Raw genomic sequence first — 24,235 nt, 5'->3', positions numbered from 1 at the left:
ATAATAATTGTTAACTTACACAGGGACTTGATTGACGCTCCACATAAATAAATAAATAAATTAATTAATTAATAAGTCATTTATCAAAGAAAAACATATAATAATTGATATGTTGAAGCTTTCCTTCATTTTGACATGTATGGAAATATACTATTAAAGGGAAATGCACTGCTGAAGAATAATAACCCAATGACTAAACAAAAGATGCCAAATTGACATATGGAAAGCAATATATGAGGTGAACATAGAATAGATAAATGCAATGCTGTTGAGTTGAATGTAGCAATGAAAGAGAATTATATGGTAGCAAACATCCTATGGGGAAACCACTTAAAGACTCTAGCAAATGACAATAAATAAATGCTTGTTTATCATTAAACAAATAATCTAATTATTATTTGTTATGAGCTGACCCCAGATAAATGTTATCTAAGCAAATTAGACAAAAAAATACTGCAATTGTAAACTAATTCCAGGGTCTCTAGACAGAGGTTTGGTAAGCTTATATTTATATTATATTTTATATATATTTATTATCTTTTTATGGCAGAGACATCTTCAACTGGTGATGCGGATTGTGTGCAGTCGGAAAGGTGCAAAGTCACGTTCCAATAGTCGTTGCCATGCTGTGCTGGAGAATGCTGAAATTCTGTCGCGCCAGGGAGGTCCTTAGGGTCAGGACCATGCAGTTGGGTCAGATGAAGAAGTCATCACAGGGTCCTTTGCAGACTAGCTGTGTCACTGAGGAGCCGTGTGGGTCAGGCACTCTCTGCCTATGCGGGGATCCTTACAGTCTGGAACACGCAGCTGAAGGTACCTTGAAGGGAAGGTTTTGCTCGCCGTTGCCGTTGCCCCTCTCCTTGTCAAGTCAGAGATTCAGGACGGTTGTTTCTGTTAATGTCTTCTACCTCACGGGCCAAAGACTCAGAACGTGGTGCTTCTGTTATGTCTCTTTCCTCATCAGGTTAGAAACTTAGAACAAGGAGGTGCCGGTCAGGGAAGTACCTTTATCCCTTTCTGATATGGAGGAGATTGTAATCTGGTGCCTTTCTATTCTAGCAACGTGATTGGCTATTGATGCCAGCAGTGGGCACAGTGTAGCCCGCCCTAGTGTGGAACTTTGCATAGTGTAAAGTACATAGATTGTGAAGTGTCTTTAAAATTTGCCTATGCATTATTTATTTTCCAAACCTCTTTGGAGTCCAAACATGATAAGAAATGGCTGAACTATCACCCATGCATTCATTTATGTGTATAGATCAGCTCAAATAAACTGTTGTGTCAACAATCATTTTCCATTAACATAAACTGTTCTTTACATGAATATGAAGTGGATGTGTCACAGTTTATGTCAATTAACCGTGTTGGATTCCAAACATAAGTATGAATGGCTTTGGATGGGTCTTTATGGCCTTTCTTTGTTTCCGCCACTGCTGCTGCATCCAGAGGTCCTAAGGAATTTTTATTGCAGTGCTGGCCTAAACCTTAGGAATAAGTTTGGTGGTTATGGCCAACCCGTGGTCCAATTAGGAGTCCTTCCTCATGCAGATGTGGGTAATGGGGGTCTCCTTCCCTGCCCTGTAAGAGGTGTCTGGCAGTTGTCTTAGCAGCTTATCTGATGATGTCAGGCATTTGTTTATGTTCGTTCACTAAGATCCGATCACGATGTGGCAAACCTTTTTCCACCCTGGCAGTTAGAGAGGGGCCGTATTATAAACTGGGCCCTGGAATGCCATCTTAACTGCTGTTCATTACATGGTTTATTCCTTACTTAATCACTGCATCTCACAACAGGCAAGAATTTCAAAATGTTTCCTCATAGTGAGAAAATAACACAAAGCCTGGTTACTCCAAATTCACATATGGAGGGAATCTAAGGGTAGGTGCCAAATTCCATCAATAAACCAAAATTTAAAATATGAGACTATATTGTAAAAATTTAAATGACATCTGTTACACTCTAGCACAAAATGATTTAGAATGAGATATATGGAAGAAAATCTTAGTAAAGCTGTTCTTATATAGTTTAAAGGTGCAGCAGGTAAGACTAGTCTTTTTCTTTTCAAGACTAGGTCTCAAAAGTAGGTGAATTTGACATGTGAATTTTTTTTTTTTTAACTCCTTGCGCCCAACCCCAGAAACCCCCCACTCCATGTGTACATTCTGGAAAAATATGTTTTCGCGCTTACATTTGCATTATATACAGTTTTCGTTGTGTGTTGTTACTCTACAGATGTGGTAGATAAAGAATAGATTGAAAAAACCCTGCAGCATTCCTCTAAAAGTTCACTTCTCTCCCATGGGAGCGTGGCTGTTAACCTGATTTAACTGATGACCTGATCTCTTCACCCTCTCTCACTCTGCTGGCAAATCTCATCAAGATAGGACTGTAGGTGATGCCTGGGATTTCAGTCTGTCTTTAATATGTCCCTCTCTCTCCTTCCCTATTCCCTAAGTCACCACGTTGATCAGGTCCAGCCTGCCAGCACAACAAATGTCTCTCATTTTCACTCTCTCTCTCTCTCTCTCTCTCTCTCTCTCTCTTTCTTTCTCTTTCTCTTTCTCCTGGGCGAACAACAGATGAAGTATATAACTAAAAGCAGTGCGCTGACAGATCAAAAGATGGATTACGGTTTTAGCCATTTCCCTTCACCCTGCTCTCTCCCACCATATTTATTCTTTCTCTCTCCAACCCTTCAATTTCATCTCTTAAATGCAGTCGTATGTAATGCCAGATTTCGGCCTGATGTTTGATGTTCTCTCATGATACACACACACACACACACACACACACAGACAAACATATGCACACATGCATATACATACACATGTATGCGCACACACGTACACATGCAGATAAAAGTACAAGCACAGACGCACAGACAAACATATGCACATACCAGTACACAAGCACAGACTCATACACACGCATGCACAAACACATGTATATGTAAATAAATACAAAGATAGCACACACATAGACAGACACAATGACACGCAGATAGACAGGTGCACGTGCACGCACACACACACGCATACTTACACAATTTTTCCATTTTTATGTTTCTTGTTAATCTCTTCCATCTAGTGGAGTAAAGTGGTAGTACAGGCTATGGAGAAAATCTATCGATCTATTTGTCCACCTGTCCGCCTGCCTGTCTGTCTGTCTATCTGTCAGTCTATTTATTTTGTTATTGTATTATACACTAGTTTTCTCCACCCATCATTTTGAGAATGGCAGAACTGTACATCTGAGTTAGATAGAGTGATATATACTGTGTGTGTGTATACATAGATATACATAGCTTTATAACAATAAATACTGTGTGTGTGTGTGTGTGTGTGTGTGTGTATACATAGATATGTAACACAATATTTACCTTTCTTGAGGTTTTGCCAACGGTGGAGCCACAAAAGTGGCTTTTTTTGGTGGTTAATTCAATAAATAAGTATATAGTAATAAGAGACATAATGCATACAGAGGAATTGAAAGAGATGTGGAGGGTCTAATAAAGGAAGGAATAAAGAAAGAGAATAGAAGAAGAGGACAGAGTGTTCAAGTACATTCATATACACTCAGTTTAAAAGAGCACATGCCATTCATCCACATCCTCATGGTTCCTCAATTAACTATAATAAAAATAAATGCTGGGAGCTGTCGAGTGAACGCTTCATTCATCATTAGCCATAAAGGTGCAATGTAATGAGCGTTAACTCCCTGGAGTGGCTCTTTGTCTCCAGCAGGTTATGTTGGAAAATTGGACTTCATCAGAATTAGAATTTAGCCACAAGGTGGAGGCAAAGACAAGATTCACAGGGAAAGAGCGGCAGTGGTGAGTGTCAAATAAAGGTGTTTAGAGAGAGTTTAAAGAGACAAATATCAGAAAAGCTACATGACTCTTTGCTTGTCTAAAGCACAGTGCTACAGTTTAAACAATCATAATGGATGATTATCGATATTGGCCGACACTCAAGGTTTCAGTATCAGTATTGGTACCGGAAAAGAAAAATTCGTATTGTACCATCTCTACTCAGTAGTGTTGTGTACATACGTGTAGGCTTCACTACACATCACCATTTGCCCCTCTTCATCCCACCTCTACCCCATCCTTTAGTAGTCTCTTTTTGTCCTTTGTGTCATTTTTACGGTATCAATCTCAGGTTGATACAGTGCATTCGAAATCCCTGGCAATCTGACTGTGGCCATCTTTCATTCTGTATGTGTTTATTGTTTAATCTGTCTCTTGGTGCTTTGCTTTATTTATTCACAAAGCATCTCCACCACAGTTCATATCCTTACACTCCTCCTGTCCAACCGTGCCACCCTTAGGAGATCCCATTGTTCTCAGTCACACACACGGTCACACACACATAGATCAAGCAGTCACTGGGCCTTCAGGGAGGAGCTGGGCCAATCAGCAACATAAGAAAAACTAATGCTATGAAGTACATAATTATAATTTAAAAAATGATTATAATTAAAGAGCAAGACTGAAGAGTGTAGCTTGCAGCACTACAAGTTATCATCACACACACACAGTTAACCTACAGCAATGTATCAAGACACACTTTATATTTTGACACACAATATTTTGAATTACTGAGCGTAGAAAAAGCACAGGTAAGGACAGAGAACCTACCTAAACAGACCAAAGAGGACAGGATGAATGAAGGAAGGATAAGGATGATGAATCAGGAAAGAATGGGAGACAGGTTCATCCAGAGCCACAAAAGTTGAAGCCCAGACCACCCAAAAAAAAAAAAAAAAAAAAAAAAACACGTAAGGTGTCATCACATGGAAAAAAGGACGTATATATTTTAAAAAAGCTCACTGATTTCACAATTTAAGTCTGTTATTGATGCTTGGCAATAACGGTTTTTCCTTTAACATACTTGATTATATAAAGGAATGATTTGTTGTGTTTTGTTTTCTTTTTTCTCTCCGTTTCTCTCTCCTTCTTGACTGCACTCTTTAATTTATTGATTATATGTCTGTTGTTTTTTTTGTTTTGTTTTGCTTTGAATGGATGTTATGATGTTATGTTATATGTAAAAGACAATAAAAAGTTGATCACAATTTAAGTCTGTTGTATTTTTGCCAGATATGTCACACATACAAGGATCCTGTCTTCGTGAGTAAAACTTCAAACATTAAATTAAATTAAATAAATAAATTGGTAGATGGATGGATGGATGGATTGATAAATACCAAAAACGAAAAACATCTGAAAAAATAAAACACTATGACACTGATGTTTTCCTTTTAGTCTCTGAATCTCTCAGCAGGTCCAAACTTTTACTACTCTTACTATTTTTACTATTCTTACAACGTCTTGTAACATGTCCCTATTAGGCCTATTTCTGCTATAGTTACTGAATAATTCATATTATTTACTGAACAATATGCTTTATGATAACTGAATAATAAGCTGCAAATTTGAGTAGTAAAATCATCTGTAATAAACATTGCCAAGCTTCAAAATCCTTCAATGCTTCAAAAACCTTTACTTGGCAGAATAAACTTTACTTAATTGCCTCTCACCTGTACAATGACTGATTGATAACTAAACCCTCACAAAATAATCCATGCACAAGCCAGACATAGTTTCATCCTCTAAGTCTAGATGCACTCAATTACCTTTTATTTCTGCTTCAGCCTCATTTTAATCTTTACATGTCCTCACATTCTTACTCCATCTTCTTCTCCATTCTAATAATTAATTCTAATAATTAATACAAATATATTCTAACAAAAATACATACATGTAATAAAAATACACAGATTCTGTCAAAATTTTAATATAAAATCAGCTGCATCCAGTCAGTGCTTACAATTGTTAAATAAAAGTGAATTGTGATTTCAATCAATCATGAATTGAATCATGATACTGATATCATCATATTGCCTAGCCCTAGTAATAAGTGAGTGATTTTGCCTGAGCATATGTGGATGCACAAAGCCAATTTTATGCCTCAATGTACCACAGATTGGATTTTTTTTTGGACTGTGTGTACAGAGAAATCATATCTGGTCAACTCAGACATGAGCCACTTTCATATGCAGTCATAGAAACATATCTGATATGTGGCCATGCGACACAAATGATAGCAGTCATCATCAAAGCAATTCATGTGGGTTTTTTTTTTTCAATGTGCATATCACTGTCATTGTCATCATCAAGTGTCAGCAGCATGGTACAACAGTTGAAGACAGTGGCATCAATGACAATAGTCAGTGTAAAGCTGAGGAAATGGGGGATTTACTTGATATTTGAGCAAATGACCAAATGAACCAACTGAAACTGAGCAGTGTTTGAAGTAATTGCCCAAGAAATCGATGTGTGCACTTGCAATTACTGTTCACAAAAGTGTGAACAGTCAAGATAGAGAAATCCCATCTGAGAACATGTGGGGAATGTGCAAAGATGTTTGCAGCGTGAATGTTGCCAGAGTGTCTCGGATGAATAGGGAGGTCTGCTCCTGTTCATGTGAGTCGAGCACAGCACACAGACACAAAAAAAAAACAGCAGACGAGAAAAAAAGAGAATTACTGAAAGTCTCTTAAAAAGCCCTGTATAAACTACATGAGTAGTTAAACACAAAAGATAGAAAGTGAGCAGGACAAAGAGAAAACCAGAAAGATGGAATCTTTAATCCCTCTTCACTCTGCCTCTCCTCAGCCAGCTCTGCAAGAAGCCTCTCACGTAACCATCCAAGAAACACATGCTATTAAAGCTATATGATTACATTTAACTCTATGACACTGGCTGTAAAGTCTTATTTTGGTTGGAAAAATTGCATCTGAAAGTTGATATAATGTAAAGTGGGTCGAAGTCAAGATTGAGTCCAAATGAAAGCAAGACTGAGTAATGATTGAGACAGAAAACAATCAAAGGCTTTTCAAGGCTTTTCAAGTGGCTTCATTCATAGACTGTGCCAATGATTAGGCTGTTTTCTAGAAGAAGGAATTATTCTCGTCAAACTTTGTGCAAAAGAAAAGACAACATGAATATTATTTTTATATTTAGCAAGACCATATTTAGCAAGACCATAGAAAATGCCTCAAGCCTGGACTCGAGTCCCACAGCCCTAATCTGAAGCGTTTAGGAGATATTTACTAGATAAACCACTGCCTAAAGCTTAAAAAAGTTTTGGCACGTTAGCTGTTAGAAAGAGGTTGCACAGATCACGGATCAATGCAATTTTTACTTTTTTATACTTTTTCTGGTGCTGCAACGTGAAAGTTCTGCCATTTCTGCTTGGAAATTCTTGGAGACTGTTGTAGAAGAGTAGCCTTAAGCACAGTTCTTGCAGTTCTCAGATGTTAGTTCCTGAACATGTTGAATAACTTTTAAGCTAGCTGTCAGTGTGTAACTGTTATTCCAGTGCTGAAAACTGTTGGCACAAACTTTGAAGGTTAAGTTTATGTTTTGGGTTTTTTTTTTTTTCACTTCTTGCTAAACCTTTTCCCGCTTGCAATATGTTTGCAATATTGCAATATTTTTCATATGTTTTTTGTCTTTGATGTAATCACACACTTTAATCTTCATTTTCTAGCCAGTTTATTTGGCATCCTGGTTTAATGGTGCACTGTTAATGATCGGGTAATCATTTGATATTTTAGAAATTACCTACCACCTGCCAAATTGTTTAACGTCCAGTGCTAATTAGTGCTGGCTGATAAGACGATGTAACTGAGTCTTGGCAATGCCCAACATGTAATTGGCAACAGTTTGTTAAATAGACTAATATTACCCAAAACTATATTTACATTTTATTTACATTTACTTTATCCTACAAATAAGAAATGCAAGCACACCTTACTAAAAATACTCCTAGTGACTGAGGGTAGATTAAATAAATAGGCTATAATATAAATGCATTTATTTATGAGACATTTATTTATTACAAAAAAGTTCTACTCTAATTAGTTATTAAAGAGGGTTAACTGTAAACATAATTAGCTCAGTTTATAGAACTGATTAGGCATTATATAAATTCATTCACTGTATTATTATTATTTTTTTAATTTTCAATCTTTTAAATCGTAATTTTAGAACAATTTTACTAATGAGCCATGTTGGTCATACTGTATGTCAAGGTGCAAATGCATACACAATATATACACGAGAGTTCAGATAAATCTGTAAAATAAATCTGTTTGCATGATAATTATTCTTCTATTTAACTAATTATTAAAAAGATTATCTGTCTTTTGTGATTGAATGAACATTTCATTCAGACAGTCCTAAACTGGTCTTTTTAATATTGACTGTGTAGTGCATTAATGGGAGTGTGTATTAAGTTGTTGAAGATGTGTCCCTGTGTTTTTTGTGCTGTTCAAGTCTCAGAGGTTCTCAGAAAACACACTAAGGATTTAAGCACAACAGCGGGACAGAACATGATCACTCAGAGCTCATCTGGAGCAAGAAATCATCAGGGAGCAGGAACAGTGCCGGGGGTAGGAGAATGAGACGTAACGACACAGAGAGAGCTAAGCCGAGCATGAAGATGTTAGAAAACCTTCAATAAGGTAAAGGTGTATCCTCTCCTTTTTCTCTCTGACACTTTTATAAAAAGCCAAAACTAGCAAAATCAGAAAATACAACACAGCCAGAAAGCTAAAAAAATTATCATATATCTGACTGAGCTGCTTATCAACCAGAAACTCATTACTGAATTCAGCACACCTCAGTTTTTTCCCAGGAAGCTCACTTGACTTTCATTGACATTTATACAGCTTGCAGTGTCCATGACTAATCAAGACACTTTCAAAACCACAACATTTATGGATCTTTCTTTACACTTCAGTAGCAGTTTAGGAGGCTTCAGAGCTTGGTGTATTTGCAGGCAATACCTTAAGAATAATGTTAAGAGCATGTGTAATGAGCACCAGAGAAGGCAAAATGTGGAAATGCAGCCACAAAAATCTTTGATGGGAAATTAGCCTGCCAGCTGCTACTTTGGCCACACAGAAAAAAAGTAAACATTATCCGTTGGACTTTGCAGTCATTCACGTTAAGGTGTGCAAAGTCCAACGGATAATGTTTGCTGGCTTATTCTCTAACTGACTTTAGCTGTAACACTTGTGATCACAATAGCCAGCACTCCATCACACATGCCACTTCACACTGTGATTACTCCTGATTCACACAGCTCTCCATGGTCCTCTCATGATGAACTCATTTCTCGCCTACAAGAGTTCGATTACTGCTAAAACCTCAGTGGATAAGGACTTCAAGTTATCCTGCTGAACACATGCACAAAATACAACTACACACAGAGAGAGAGAGAGAGAGAGAGAGAGAGAGAAAACACAAGCTTCTGACTAAGTTAAAACCTTCTGAGACAAAAAGTCAGAACGATAAAAGTGTGTGTGGCTGAAAAGTGTGTGCAGGACGTAGAGTCATTTTAAATAAACATGTTCAAAACATACACTAATGACCATCTGAGATCTTGTATCCCTCTACAGTCTCATTAAATTGTTTGGTTTTGGGGCTCTAATAAAAGTGAAGCTTCAGACACTAAGGAATTATAAACTAATGCAAGATGTAAGACACACACACACACACACATTGATTATTTTTCCAATAATTTCTGGAGTGTTTTATTCATCTTATACTATAGTAATATGCCAACGCTAAAATGTTTTATTTAATAAATAACACATCATGTTTTTTGTCTGTTTATAGATACATTTAATGTTGTATAACATCTGAGAAACAAGTTAGTTCCTTTTATCACTTATGTTACAGAGAACTGCAAAGCTCTTTGCCCTTTGACCTTCCTGCGGCAGAACATAAAGTTACAGCTTTAACGCTGACTGTTACAATGCACTGACACTGGAGACTCCTTCCATAAATGTTAAATAAACATCTCTCTTCACCATATCAATGATTAGACTTTTTTTCTTGTCATTTGTTCAATGACATTGCATTGTTTAATTAATTTTTTATTATTAGCCTTAGATTATATGGAGCATTTGCCATGCAAGTTTCCATGTAAGTTTTTCTATAGAAATAGCATATTATAACAAGTGCATTAATATTAAACCTATGATATGTCTTGTAGCCAGAACTAGTGTCAGAGCTGCTGTTATAGAAAATTAATCAACACCTTCTAACCAATAAGATTCAAGATTCACAACCATGCTGTGATATAACATGTTTACATTTAACACATTCACTACACATTGTATTTAACATTGAATTTTCTTTTCTATATGCAACCGTTCATGCTCAAGTATTGAAAATGGCTCTAGGCTCTGTTGATTTTGGAGTGTGCTAAGTCAGAGGACACAGATATGGCACAATATTCGCACTGAAAAATATAAGACATGGACTTTTTTGGCTTTGGCATTGGCATACAGGGTTAATTAGTGAAATCATTAGAGATGATAAATTAATGACAGCATTAACAATACGTGGTTGGTGCATGTGCTAATAAATATACTTCTCTGAATAATGCTTTCTTAATTAATAGGAATCAACTGAGTGTAATTCTTTAATATTATTATTATTATTATCGTTATTATCATTATTTAAATAAATAAAACCAGGTCTTGGTAGCTGACTCAGACAACTGGACACCTAAAGCCTAAATAAAGAGTTGGTAAAGTCAGTGTGGTTCCTGAAGGGGGTGCTGTAGAGTGCAAGAAAAGTGGTGAACATCTCCCACTCACCATATTGCTCTCCTGTTGAGAACAAACCACCTCACACTGTGTACAATCTGCCAAAGCAACCTGCCAGCTGTACTGACAAACTCCCTCTCTCTCTCTCTCTCTCTCTCACACACACACACACACAAAACACAAACAATTGCTTACACATGCTGCATGCACTGATAATCGATATTTGTGATAACTGTCTTCTTCATTAATCTGAAATGACTGCACGATATATGTACAATCCATAGTAAAGTGACATGCAAAGCAACATTTTTTAGATATTTATAAATAATATTTACAGATGTGCATAATATAGATGTGTATAATATAGTGCAGTAACAATTCTACTCTACTAATATTAATTGCATGACAGTCTCCATTAAATTATAAATGATTCATAGCATATTTATGAGACATTCACTTTCAATACAGTGAAGGGACATGCAAGGCAACACTCACAGGTGTTTCAAAACGTCATTTATTCTTGATATATGAATGTTACAAACACTCTAATTACTTATTTAGGTTTTAAACAAAACTTTGCACAAGTTTAGTGCTGGGCATCACTGACTTGTGAAGACATTCTGCTGGGGTATAATCGTCTATTCCCTGCAGATACTGGAATACCACAAGACTGGAAGGAGGCTCCTTTGCGTGTTATTTAAGATATTCAAATAGCTTGCATTACTGGAAGGTAAATATGCTTTTCATCACTTGCAGTGTCAAGGTAACTATATATAACCTGGTAATTTTTGGCTGTTCAAATAAAATACAGAGAGTTTCATTGAAAATAATGTTGTGCATAAAACTTGTATTAACAAAAAATACACCGAATTATGTTTTCCTTATTTAGGATGTTATGAATGGATAGATATTCATAATTTCTTTAAATAGAGTGTCCCAGTGATTTTAAAGTGAAGTAGCTGTGTCTCTCTTTTTTATATGAAATTTATCTGTACTTATTACACACACCTGCACTTTAAAGCACTTTACAACTCTTCAGTAACAGTCCACCTGTCATGGCCACCAGGGGCAGTTCCACCCTGGACCACTAGAGGGGACCCTTACTCACTGTGAAGAAGTACTACTTCTGTTGTCTGCCTCATTGCCTGTAGTAATCCTGCACACCTGTTTTGAATTTCCCCATTATCTACCCTATTTAATTTCCATGGGTTTTTTTTTCTACCTTTATTTGTTGAAGCATTAAGCTTATGTTTGTGCCTGTGTTGTGTGCATGGTTAGATTAGTTGCTGTTTACACTGTGTATAATTTTGTCTTCTAATTTGTTTCCTAGCCTTGACTAGCTTTGGCCTAGCCTTCGTATCCTATATTTTTGTCTTTTTCCGTGTGATTTGTCCGTTTCCCAGTGTGTTTGTTTACATTAAAGAAGTTCTGCATTTGCATCTGTCTCCTTGGACTCTCCATTATGACAGAATGCTCCCACCAAAACAGCAGACCTGGCAGTGCTGTGACAGGAGTGGGTCACCCTCCACAAGGAGAGATTCCATCTTGAGGAGCAGGATAGATGGGATGAGGTGAGGGCTGTTGATGGGATGAGCATTGCTGTGCCACAGCTCCAGGGTCCCTGGTTCAATCACGAGCTCAAATTACAATCTGTGTGGAGTTTCACATGTTGTCCCTGTGTCCACGTGGGTTTCCTCCAGTTTCTTCCCAAAAACATGCTTGTAAGTAAACTGGTGCCCTACAATGGACTGCCCATTGGAGTCCCATCCAGGGTGTATTCCCACTTCTTGTTGTGTGCTCCTGGGAGAGACTCCAGATCCACCACAATCCTGATCAGGATAAAGCAGCTACTGAAGATGAAAGCTGGGACCCTGGAGCTGTGAGGCGGCAGTGCTACCCGCTGTGCCACTGTGCCGCCTACTGTTTATGGCATTCATACATATTTTATATAATTAATGGGTAAGAAGGCTATTTTTCATGGAATGCCTCTGGTATGACAATAATAAAAACTGGCTTAGCACTTACATCCAGTCTTATATCCTACTGTATTCAGCCTGTTACTTATTTGATTTACATTCGTCAAAGTTTAATAAGGCCAAGTTATACAATCTGATACATTCTAAGGAGAAATCTAACTGTCAAACGTTTGTCATTTTAACACTGCAACACAGCTCGGGCTTATAAGCATTATTTTTTTATTTGACCATTAAAATCTAAAAATCTGGAATGAAATGTTTGTGTACAAATTGCATCACTAAGAATTTCAGAACATGCCAACATTGTTTTCACTTCTCAATCACTGGTGATTTTTTTTTTTTTCTTGGTGCTATTCTGTTTATCTATCTATCTGACACATCAAGCTACAACGCGATTATCACCGGTTCCTTTAGGAGCTGTGATTGGGATTGAATATCAAAAGAGCCAGATGTTTTTGCAGTGATGAATAAAGAAGCGTAGCACCATCCCCCATATTGGTAGTTGCCACAGTGATTTGCTTCTCATTTGTAAAAAGTTAAACTGCTGCATGGCATCCTGTTGCTGTCCATCAACAGCAACACTGAAAATCAGGTTTTGTTTATTTGTAGTTGGTGCAAAATTTACTCCATATTTATCCGTTATATAGTTATTCAGAAAAAGAAGAATAGGAGTCAAAGAAAGAGCAAGCTTCATGTTGTTTTGTGTATACTAAATAGCAAAACACAGCTTGGAATTTACTTCATAATATAACATAACTATCAGAGATAATCGATACTAATAATTGACTGACCTAAAGCCTGTTTGTGTGTGTGTGAGAGAGATATATTTCATTTCAGCAGCTGTGTCTCCATGGCGACATTATGCTATTTATACATTTCATCAGTGTACAACAACGGATTCACGTTGTCACAGAGTCACACACTCAGACATGAACCCATGTACACATACACAGAGAGAGAGAGAGAGAGAGAGCGCAGTGGTGTTACTTGTTAAAATTAAGAGTGTCTGACATGAAGGCACCTGTTCTGTTCATTTTACTCCTGCACTTCCAGGCTTTAATCAGAGTCTGCTGAATCTATTATTCAAGACCATTAGCAGACTGCGAGCTCAGCTCTCTGGCCGCCAGGCACACACTCGACACAATCCAGCACACTCAAACAGTGACACTTGCAGGATTGTACACAACCTCTCAGCTGCCTGCCTTCTCGATATAAACACAACATAGACGGAAAAGTGAGTGTGTGAGTTGTGTGTGTGTGTGTGTGTGTAAGAGAGAGAGAGAGAGAGAAAACAGCACTGAGATTTTCTTAGATTTTAAAATGCCTGTTTTTTTTTCCTACATCACCTTGCCTGTCAATGCACTGCTACTGCTAACCCCAATTATTACCCAAAACATTAACACGCAAAAACATCCATTTTTATGCTGATGGATTCAGTTCTAAAATCTGATGGGCTGAGAACCAAACTGCTTATAAACCACACTGCTAAATTATTAGCCCGATATTTAACTTTATAATTTGTTATGTATATAATCTGTTGACTGACAGTTAATTGATATGTATCATGCCAACCAATCACATACCACTGTATTTCATTTCACAGGACTTGGAGGTTTCAACTTCCATAAAAAGTGCAGCACACACACACTGCAGCTTTATTACACCACATAAACCCTCCAAATCTTCAATTTTACCACCATCTCACCTCAGGTGTTTACTTCTAAACAACATGAACAAAAGTCAGTGGGTTTCACAGGAATATGACAACAGCCTTAGAAAACTTTCAGGAGACCGTGTCCATGATATAAACATACACATTTTTTAGATACACTATACCAAATCATTAAAAATGGAATTAGCACTGAGCATATTAATTAGTACTTTTAGTTCCTGGTAGGGTTTCAGGATACAGAGAAAATATCATATGTTGAATGTTCATTCATTCATTCATTCATTTTCATTTCACATTTCACGGTGGGGGTCACGATGGCAACAGGCTGAGAAGGTCAGCTCAGACTTTTCTATACCCAACCTTAGCAACTACTGGGGAGCCCACAGATGTTCCCAAGCCAACTCTGAGATATAATCCCTCCAGTGTGTCCTGGGTCTGCCCTGGAGCCCCTTGTCCATTGGTGTCCCATGTCCATTGGGACGTGATACAGCTCTACTGGAATCTGACCAGGGGCATCCTTGTTTAAGGTGTCCAATTAAGTAGTACACCTCAATTGGTTCCTCTTAATTCAGAAGAGCAGCACCTCTACTCCAAGGATTGCCATGCTCTTTACCTTATTATAGAGAGTAAAATTAGCAACCTGTGAAGGAATCTTATTTCCACCTTCCATACTCCCAACCTATCTTTCCGTCACTACTCACAGCTCATGATCATAGGTGAGGACCGGGATGTACACTGACTGGTAAACAGAAAGCTTCATCCACAAACTGAGCACCTGCTTCACCACCAAAGACCAGTACAGTTTGACTAAATCATATTCTCTTTTTCCATCACTCATGAATAAGATCTCAAGATACTTAAACTCCTCTGCTGGAAACAAGGTCTCTCCCCTCATTAGAAGAGAGCCTCCCACTAGGAGAACCATGGCCTTCTCAATCGGCAGCTAAACATTCCAGCATGTGTTGTATAATATTAAAAACCCATTGGTGAAGCTTAGCTTAAGGCTAAAACCTCTGGATGAATCCTGAACTAAAAGCCACAAGAAGCCCTATTAAGGCAACTTTGAGGGCCTTCCTTATCTCTTGAGTGTGCAGACGCTGCTCGAAAATTCTGCCTAACTAGGACACTGCTTTCTGATTGGAACACACAGACAAAAACACATCTGTAGCATTTCTGATTATACAGGATGATCACGGTACAAAAGAGGGCTCATCTGCACATTGCAGCCTACTGCAACATCAGCATTACAGAGGCTGACAACTAACAAACTATATATTATTCAGCTCTAGTTCTCAGGTTCTCAAGAGATGCAGGGACATGTGTGTGTCCTTAGATGGTTGAGCTATAACTCATCCACATCCACTGAGGCATGAAGGACTGCAGTTCTGTTTCTCGGCTCCCTATTTCCCTTGTCTGCTGCTTCTCTCCGCTCGTTATAGGTTGTGTACTGGCCTGGTCCGAGTTCACTCTGTTTTCTCAGAAGTGCTCTTCTGTGTAAAGCCTTATGTAAGTCTTGAAAAATATATCATTCAGCCAATAAAGCAAGTGGATGTATTGTCTTCGGTGGAAATCACACTGCTAAAGCAATAATGTCTCTTTAAATGCTGTGAAAAAAACACATTCATGAATGTCGTGTTATTTTGAACAACCACCAAACAGTCAGTAATTGTAGGGCTCTAGGTGGTGCTAATCATTCACAATCTTCGTGAAAGTGAAGAGTTCATTTGTGAGATGCTATTAAACTCTCCTGAACTTAGGTCATGGATGGCTAATCTCTTGATGAGAGAGAAAAAGCATACACAGTTGCCAGACAAAATTCTATTTTCAGTGTTACTATTCAAGTTACATTACAATTATCATAATATTATAATTTTACACAAATTTCTGATTGACTGATAGGTATTCCTTATTCTCTTATATAAAATAGGTGCTGCCAGGAACTTAATGACAGTTCTAAATCAATGCTCCACCTACTATATAAGCACACTGGAATGTAGCCATGACAACAGCTAAAAGTAGCTAGCTAATATTAGCCAACATTAGCAGTCAGACCTCAATGTTTCCTCAAATGTTTCTATTTCTGAAAACCTTACCAATGATCTCAAATACATCCCTTTGCCTTTGGTAATTGAATGAAAAAAAACCACCCTGAAACACATTAAATATGAAATCTTTCAATATTTGTGATGTGCTTAGCAATTTTAGTGTTCATTTGGTGGTGCTATATTTCCGTTACTCCTGTGAGAAGTTAGAGGTTTTCTGCTGCGCTTACATCACAGGAGGACATTGCTAGCACAGCTACAATTATGTTTGATAGCAGCAAAAAAAATCTGATCTCAAACATATAAGTGATAACCGTCTTGCAGGTAGCCACTAAAACAAAAGGACTTCTTTTCATTATATTATTGATAAATCCAATGTAGAAGTAGCAGAGATGTTGCTGCAAACAAGTCCCAGCATGCAATGCAGCTATATGATGCAGTTGCACTGAGTTACAAAAGAGACCCAGCGTTCTACAAGATGAGGAGCATGATGGCGCTGATGGCAGTATTAGCATGCAAGTTGAAGGTTTAGAACCTGATCTGTTAGAGTAGAGTGTAGAGATGAGGAGGTAAAAGGGCTGAACAGCGTTGCTGCATCATAAACGTCAGGCAAGGGCAAGATCCCACTGCACTATTATCAACAGGTAGTTGAATGGCATTGTGGGTAATGTAGGAAACCATCTATGAAAGAAGCAAAAATGTCAAATAAGAATTTTATTATGAAATAAACACCACTGATACCATTGGACACCACTGAAAACATTTTAATTATAAAAATTAATATGCAACTCATTCAGGTGGATTTTTCCTTTAATGGCATGGTATTGGTGATGTAAAATTTGGCCCACCAACAAAAATTCCTTTCCTGTATCATTTGGCTCAGTTTTTTCACATCAGTCATTTTCTCTCTGTTCTCCAACACTTTCTTCTTGTCCCTGCAATTACATTAATTACTAACTTTGCTCTCTTACTTATAAAATAATTAAGGTTATGTTTAACAGTAAGAAATTTCACAAGCCAGCAGGTATTCAAACACTTTTAACCCTCTGCATTACTGTATCAGTAGTAATGAATTACTTCTCTACACTCAGAAATAAGGGCTTACATAGCCTTATGTATAATATTTGTGTCTGTGTAGCCTGAGGAATGAGCCATGGATATTTTTAATTCTTGGGTGTCCTCAGAGCAAGGTTGATTTACCAGAAAATGAAAAATCCCTCTATAGAAATATAAAGGGCCAGCAAATGGAGAAAAAAGGGAGGCAATGTTCTAAGAATCTCTCCTCTCCTCCTTATCCTCCCTAAATGTAGTGCCTACTTTCTCCATAACATGTAAAATCTGCATAATGTGTTTCTGTAATGCCAAGAGTGATATTATGTATGCATAAATAAATGTGTGCCTTTAATGTAGTGTTGAACTACAAATTAAAATTTTAGTCTCTCAGCTAAATGGGTTTAATATGACTCCACATTGAATCTGTGGAATAGTTTTCATGATATTAATCCTGATCACACGTTTAAAACAATATAACACCAATGATTTATAGGGTTATTGTTTTAGTGCTGTGTTTTCTCAGTGTAACATGAGGTTAGCATGTGAAAATGCATAATTATAAACATGGCAAACAATCCAGGAAACACGACACACAAACTGATCAAGAACTAACACGGAACACGTGAGAACAATCAGGTAACAAATTAATGTCAGGACAGAGGTGGAGACACGACTACAACAGAAAATGAAAACATGATCACATGGTGTTCATATGCAAAATGGGGAACCAGTGACAGACTGATTAGTGATGTAATTTGTTTCTGACTGAACAAACTCTCTGAGATCATTTGTGTAGTACCACTAGAAGAGAGATCTTTGCCTCTAGTCCTGACAGTTTATTGTTGACTGAGTCTAAAATGTCACAAACCTCTACACAATATGAAAATGATCCTCTGTGTCTCTAGGTATGCTGAGTGGACGTGGGCATTTGAAGGTGAGTTCTGTTTCTCTTTGGGTTTATCACCAAATCGCAAAGTGTATCTTTTTCTTTATTCATGATGACACTGATTGATTGTAGTAGAGTAGTAGTGTATTGATTGTAGTAGTGGTCGATGTAATCCTTGAGAGCTTCCAGATCATCAGATCTAATAGTGCAAATTTTGAAGTGGAATGCACTCTGTTTGGCTGGTTGTTTTTTTAGTGTTTTAGTGTTAGTTTAATGTTTTTTAGTGGAGCTAGTATTGTTTTAGGTAGTAGTCTAGCAGCTGGTGACTGTCATCTTGTTTCTTGCACTACAACTCATGAGATAATGTTCAGTGTGTCATTCCACCCTGATAAATGAATAAAACACAGTATGTTTCACTATAGCATACTATGGTGTTTGAAAATGTATTATTATTATTATTTTTTTTAACCGCTTTAATCATATGAAATCAGGTCCAAGTGACCTGATTTGGTTAAAAAAAAAAATCACCTCATGTCCATGTCCGAATCACAGCTGTGCTGAAATTCAGTGTAACAACACTCTTGCTTGGGCATTATCACACATTTCAAACATTTTAAAGGCTTATAGTTAGATTTAATGTTGTGAACCGTCCATGAGACAGATTAGCTCCTATTATCACTTACGTTATATCCACCATAAACAGTCCTTCCCTCACCAACATCTCCTCTCTCTCTCTCTCTCTCTCTCTCTCAAAAATCACAGCTTGTCATTTTACTGAGAAACAGTCTCTGTCCTTAAGACTTTCCTATGCTGGGAAACATTACAAAGCATTGTGACTGTTACAAATCACTGACTCCCAAAACTCCTTTTATAAATGTCTCCTAACAAAAAGTCACCTCATCAACAATTATACATTTTGCTTTGTTTAACATCAGGTATTAGAACGAGTGCATTAATATAAACCTATTGTTCATGTTGCAGCTGGAACTAGTGTCGAAGTCTTGTGGTTACACAAAAATAATGCACACTTTCTGACCAATCATATTCAAGAATTCAACCGTGTTGTGGTATAAGCACACATACACAGAATTTACTAGAGCATATCCAGTGTCTGTCAGAATCTCATTTTTTACATTGGGGAAACACTGAACTAATGAAAATACTGCTGATGACTTCTGAAATGTGTGAAAATTTACTTCTAAAATCTCTGGATTCACATCCAATGAACAATCCAGCACCAACAGTGAAGAAATTATGTCCTTAATCCAGGTCATGCTGTCCTGTGCACTTTGTACTTTTTAGAGAGACCCTACTAATACTCCAGGTAGAGGCCTTCATTACAGCAACGGCTTATAGCACAGGTCTAATCTGGAAAGTTGTGGGTAAGAGTGTGACAAGGATCAGTTTGGACAAATACTGAAAACATGCTACACAAAAGTTAAAAAAGTGTTTTATCTAATAAAATTATCATTTAATGTTAAACTGTTAAACTGTTGCCTAAACGAGTGATTCTCAAATCAGTCCTCAGGGGCCTCCCAGACGGTCCACAATTTTGCTCTATAGAGCAGACGGTCCACTGGGAGGCCCTTGAGGACTGATCTGAGAAACACTTGTCTAAATAAATGCAAATCTAAATGAAAATACGTGTCTGCATGACTCTGACCTGTGTTGTATGGCAACAGAAAAAAAAACAGTCCTGACAGACCTTTAACTCCACGGCTTCCGCAAGTGTCAACCATTTTCGAGCTTTTAAACCATGGCAACATTTATGAGGCCTTTACACATCTATAATTCACACACAGCAAACACACACACACCATCAACACTGCTGAAAGGCGCACACACAGGGGAAACATTCTCATAAAACCTCTATAAACACACCAAATCCACAGTGTTGTAAAAGCTCTCTTGGCCACTTTTAATCAAACCAAGGCAAGGTAATCATACACAGTGCCCTTTTTAACAAGGGAAACACAATCACAGATGTTTTAGTGAATGTTTGTGCTTGTGCTTAAGTTAGTACCTGATCCACTAAGTATGTGCAAGCTTTAACTAGGCACACCTTGCCTGAGGTATTTCATCACAACATTTGCAGTGCTGAAGATACATACATAATAGAATATAATACTCATAACAGTTACTGCTGTGCTGAGAATTGTCCTCAACACAAATAATATCTGCTCAGCAGTGGTGCCTTAGTGGTCATTTTCCCTTAATGGACAGTGTAGAGAGGGATTGGAAAATTGTGCTACAGTCAGTAATTGTAAATGTACAAAGTGCAAATTTATGACAGGCACATTTTGAAAAATTTACATGAAAAAAGTACAAATTGTTGCTAAGACAATTTGCTGCAATTTCCTTCATTTACATCTGGCTTTACAGTTTAATGGCCAAGGTACATCAGCTATATCGTGTGTTGTATATATGGTATTTATGTACAAGTCAAGAGTTTGTTACAGTTACAGTGACTGAAGCAGAAGAAAATGACAGAGGCTCCCATCATCATTGATCTAATTAGTCAAAATTCTTCAAATCATTACAGCCTTGCGAGATCCTTCCTTCCTCTATATATTTGTATGCCATGAAAAGCTTATCCTATTTACTCAGCATGTCCGATATTTCAAGCCCACATTTAATTCTGCTCAGGTCCTACCATCTCTGCTGCTCTCTATCATTTGTAAAGCTAATATCAAACATGACAATCTATAAAGTTGCAATAAACACATTTAAAGGAAATTAATTTTTCAGCCCGGGAGTTTTTCCGAGTTGTTCTGAACTGAGTGACAATCCACCACTTTTTACAGACCTGTCCAAGCTCCTCGGCAAATGGCTTCCACTTCACAAGAGTCACCATAATCATTAATGGATCAATATGAAGGTGGAGGCCAATTCTGCTGTGACAGAAATCTGCAGCCAATCATCACTTCCTCCTGGGAGACATTCATCACTCAAGGTACACACACATCTGCAGTTAATGTTCATGATCCTTATGGAGCATGGGTGACAGAGTGAGAGAGAGAAAGATAGACAGTAGCTCTCTTCATGCTACAGAAGACCTTAGTCCAGGCTACTGAGCTCAAGCGACACCTCAGGCAGGAGCTGCCTTGGTCCAGGATCATGCAAAAATAATCCTAAATCATTGTGGAATTATAAAGGAATTAGATCATTGAGGACACACCATGATCTAGAAGACATAAGGTCAAAATACTCAGTGGTTGTCAGCACTTGAAAAAAATGTTGAATTTGTTATAGACACTGACAAATGTGTTGGATCTGGAAAGCAGTGAAGAATTAGCAAAAGGAGATGACAGAATTTCCGCAGTCACTAGCCATTCATATGCAGGCACTCATTGAAATATTTACATGTTTTAACTGAATTAATAAGAAAAATGACAAGATCATTCGTCTATAATACTAAAAGGCAGAGTCAATTGTTGCTGGACCTATTTAAACTGATGAAATGAATGAAAGACTACAACATTTCCATCTAACAACATCATAATGTCAATAGTAAAGCTACATGTCGGAACAGAACATGTCGGTTCAATTAAATTTAAATTCAATTTGATTTCTAACGTTTTTTCAGCAATATGCATAGTAGTAGTTTTACTTTGTTTTACTATTATTTTATCCCCTGTCAAATGCTGATCTTTGTTTTTATTTGCGTATGTGTGTCATGCAAATGTCAATTTGTTACCCACGATAAACCAATCATGTTGAAATAATACAAAATAAATTAACACACTGATAAGTCAAAGGGAACAGGGAGGAGAAAGGAACAATAGAAAAGTGTTAAGGTCAAAATATGAGCAGTTGTGTGCCAAACACATTCACAGTCTCAAAACTATAATTAACAATAAAATAAAAACATGGTAAATACTATGCTGCACACAGTTCACCAAATATTGTTGATAAGGCTAGCTAGCTAACGTCATGTTGCAAAAATTGGGTACATCACATGCATTTTTAATATCATTCCCATTAAATACAAAATGGTTAGTGTTTCAATTTAACGAATCTCCCATAAACAAGTACATGCTTCTACACTAATATCAATTATATATGTTTGAAACATTTGATCATATCAAGTGCGTAAGCAATTTGAGAGCTACGGACGTCTCTGACGGTCTCTGACATTCTCCCTCGCCCGGTCTCCTTGCTGGTCATACTCTTTATTTCATAGTAAATTAGAGTAAAGTAGTGCTTCATTACACGTTATAAGCATCGCTTCAGCCTGGAAAACATATCCTAAAATGAGAGAAAACACACATGTGTATACCCATACACACCCCCCTGCCTGCTCACACACACACACACACACACACACACACAAACCAGCTGTGTTCTCTCCTGCAGTGTGACTAAAGCTACTACAAAGATGTGAAATACTACAAAGATTGTTAAATGTTCTGGTGTGAGGTGGTTTACAGAAAAGTGTGTGGATGCACAGGTGTCTGGTTAAAGCAAAAATATATTTGATATTGTTTGTCCACTAGGCTGCGAATCAGTGACTCAGATCTCGCAACCTTGATCATTGCCTATGTCACAAACACATACATCAATTTCTATCTAACTAAAAACTTCAACAATTTAAATATTTTCTAAACAAAAAGCTAAGCTGCATTCCACCACAAGAAAAATGAAATACACTAATCCCATGTTATATGAAGTAGTTTATTCTGTATACAGATTTTTCTTTTCGTCAGGGGAAAACCAATTGTGAATTTAATGCCATGTCAGTCGCATTAAGGCCCTTCACACCGTTTACTTGTTCTGACACAAGACACTAAGCTTTTTGACAGCTCTGTGGTTGACCATTTCCACCATTGTACAGCAGCTTTTAAACTGCAATTTGTGCCTCATGCAGAGTGCATTTAACAGCCGGCTCCAGCCATAATTTGCTTGATGTCTTAGAAATGTTAATTTTAGACTCACTGTGAGCCATTTTGTGGCCGCATGATTTGCAGCTAGGCCTCCTCATCTACGTACATCTGACCCTTTTGGCTCCCTTGAATGCCAGTGACATTGTTAACATTTAAGCACACACTATCCTGACAATAGTGAAAACGTTTAAACTATTTTGCAAAGGCATAGATTGTGCAACTCAGGAATCCAATATAATATATTTCTTAATGAACTGATTGGTTTTCTCACAAGCAAGGGCAATTGAGTCTGCACCCAAGTCCAATTCTGGGCTCATTTGGAGGTGGGGCTCATAATCTCTGGTTGCTTTCACATAGAATAGCTCCTTACGAACCATGGACTGATTAGCAATTCCATATATCACTTTTGTTCAAGGCAGGTTTTTTAAAATGGTAGGCACTAGCAAGGCACTACAAGCACTTAACACCACAAGGGTGAGTTAATTACAGTGCTCCAGATCTATCAAATTCTGGTTTTACTGTATATATCAATAAGACATCCACTTTCCCCACCATCATGAGACCTGAAACAGAAAAGAAATGTGAAGTTGAACCAATCACATTACTCGGTCTGCGGCACCGAGCGTGGATAGCTTCCACATTTGATGCGGACTCAAAAACAGGTTTCATACTTCACCAAATGTGCAGCACTCTCTGGGCAAGTGTGAAATATGTTTGAACCTGTTTCAAACTATTTCCACTTTTCCCTCTCCTTCTCCTGAGACTCTATAAGAGAATAAGGCTGTCTACTGTGGCTCAGGATTTGATTTTCACACACCAGCCCTGCACAGCTGACAGCTCACTGCTGCAGCCAGTGCACGGCCATCACCTTTTTCCAAACCTTCCTTTCTCTTTCTCTCTCTCTTCTATCATTTAAGCCTGCACACTCCACAATCTCTTCATCTCCTCCTCAACTCTCATAAAAGCTGAAAAAATACACAACCTGTCGGCAGAGTGCAGTTGCAGCTCTTACTGAATGAATATTACAGAGGCACTGAGGATGGAAATCTAAGAGCAGGTAAACATTGCCATGCTCATTCTTCATTACCATTCG

The 24,235-nt window shown here is 37.6% G+C and overlaps 1 protein-coding gene across 2 annotated transcripts in view; it reads right to left on the bottom strand.

The window, feature by feature from the left end:
• asic2 (acid-sensing (proton-gated) ion channel 2) overlaps positions 1-24,235 on the bottom strand; it is a 522,441-nt gene that overhangs the window by 300,821 nt on the left and 197,385 nt on the right. The window lies entirely within an intron of this gene.

Source organism: Pangasianodon hypophthalmus, chromosome 13, assembly GCF_027358585.1.
Source record: "Pangasianodon hypophthalmus isolate fPanHyp1 chromosome 13, fPanHyp1.pri, whole genome shotgun sequence".
Classification (NCBI taxonomy): domain Eukaryota; kingdom Metazoa; phylum Chordata; class Actinopteri; order Siluriformes; family Pangasiidae; genus Pangasianodon; species Pangasianodon hypophthalmus.
Note: the sequence above shows the minus strand (reverse complement) of the source record. Positions and strands in the feature narration are given on the sequence as shown.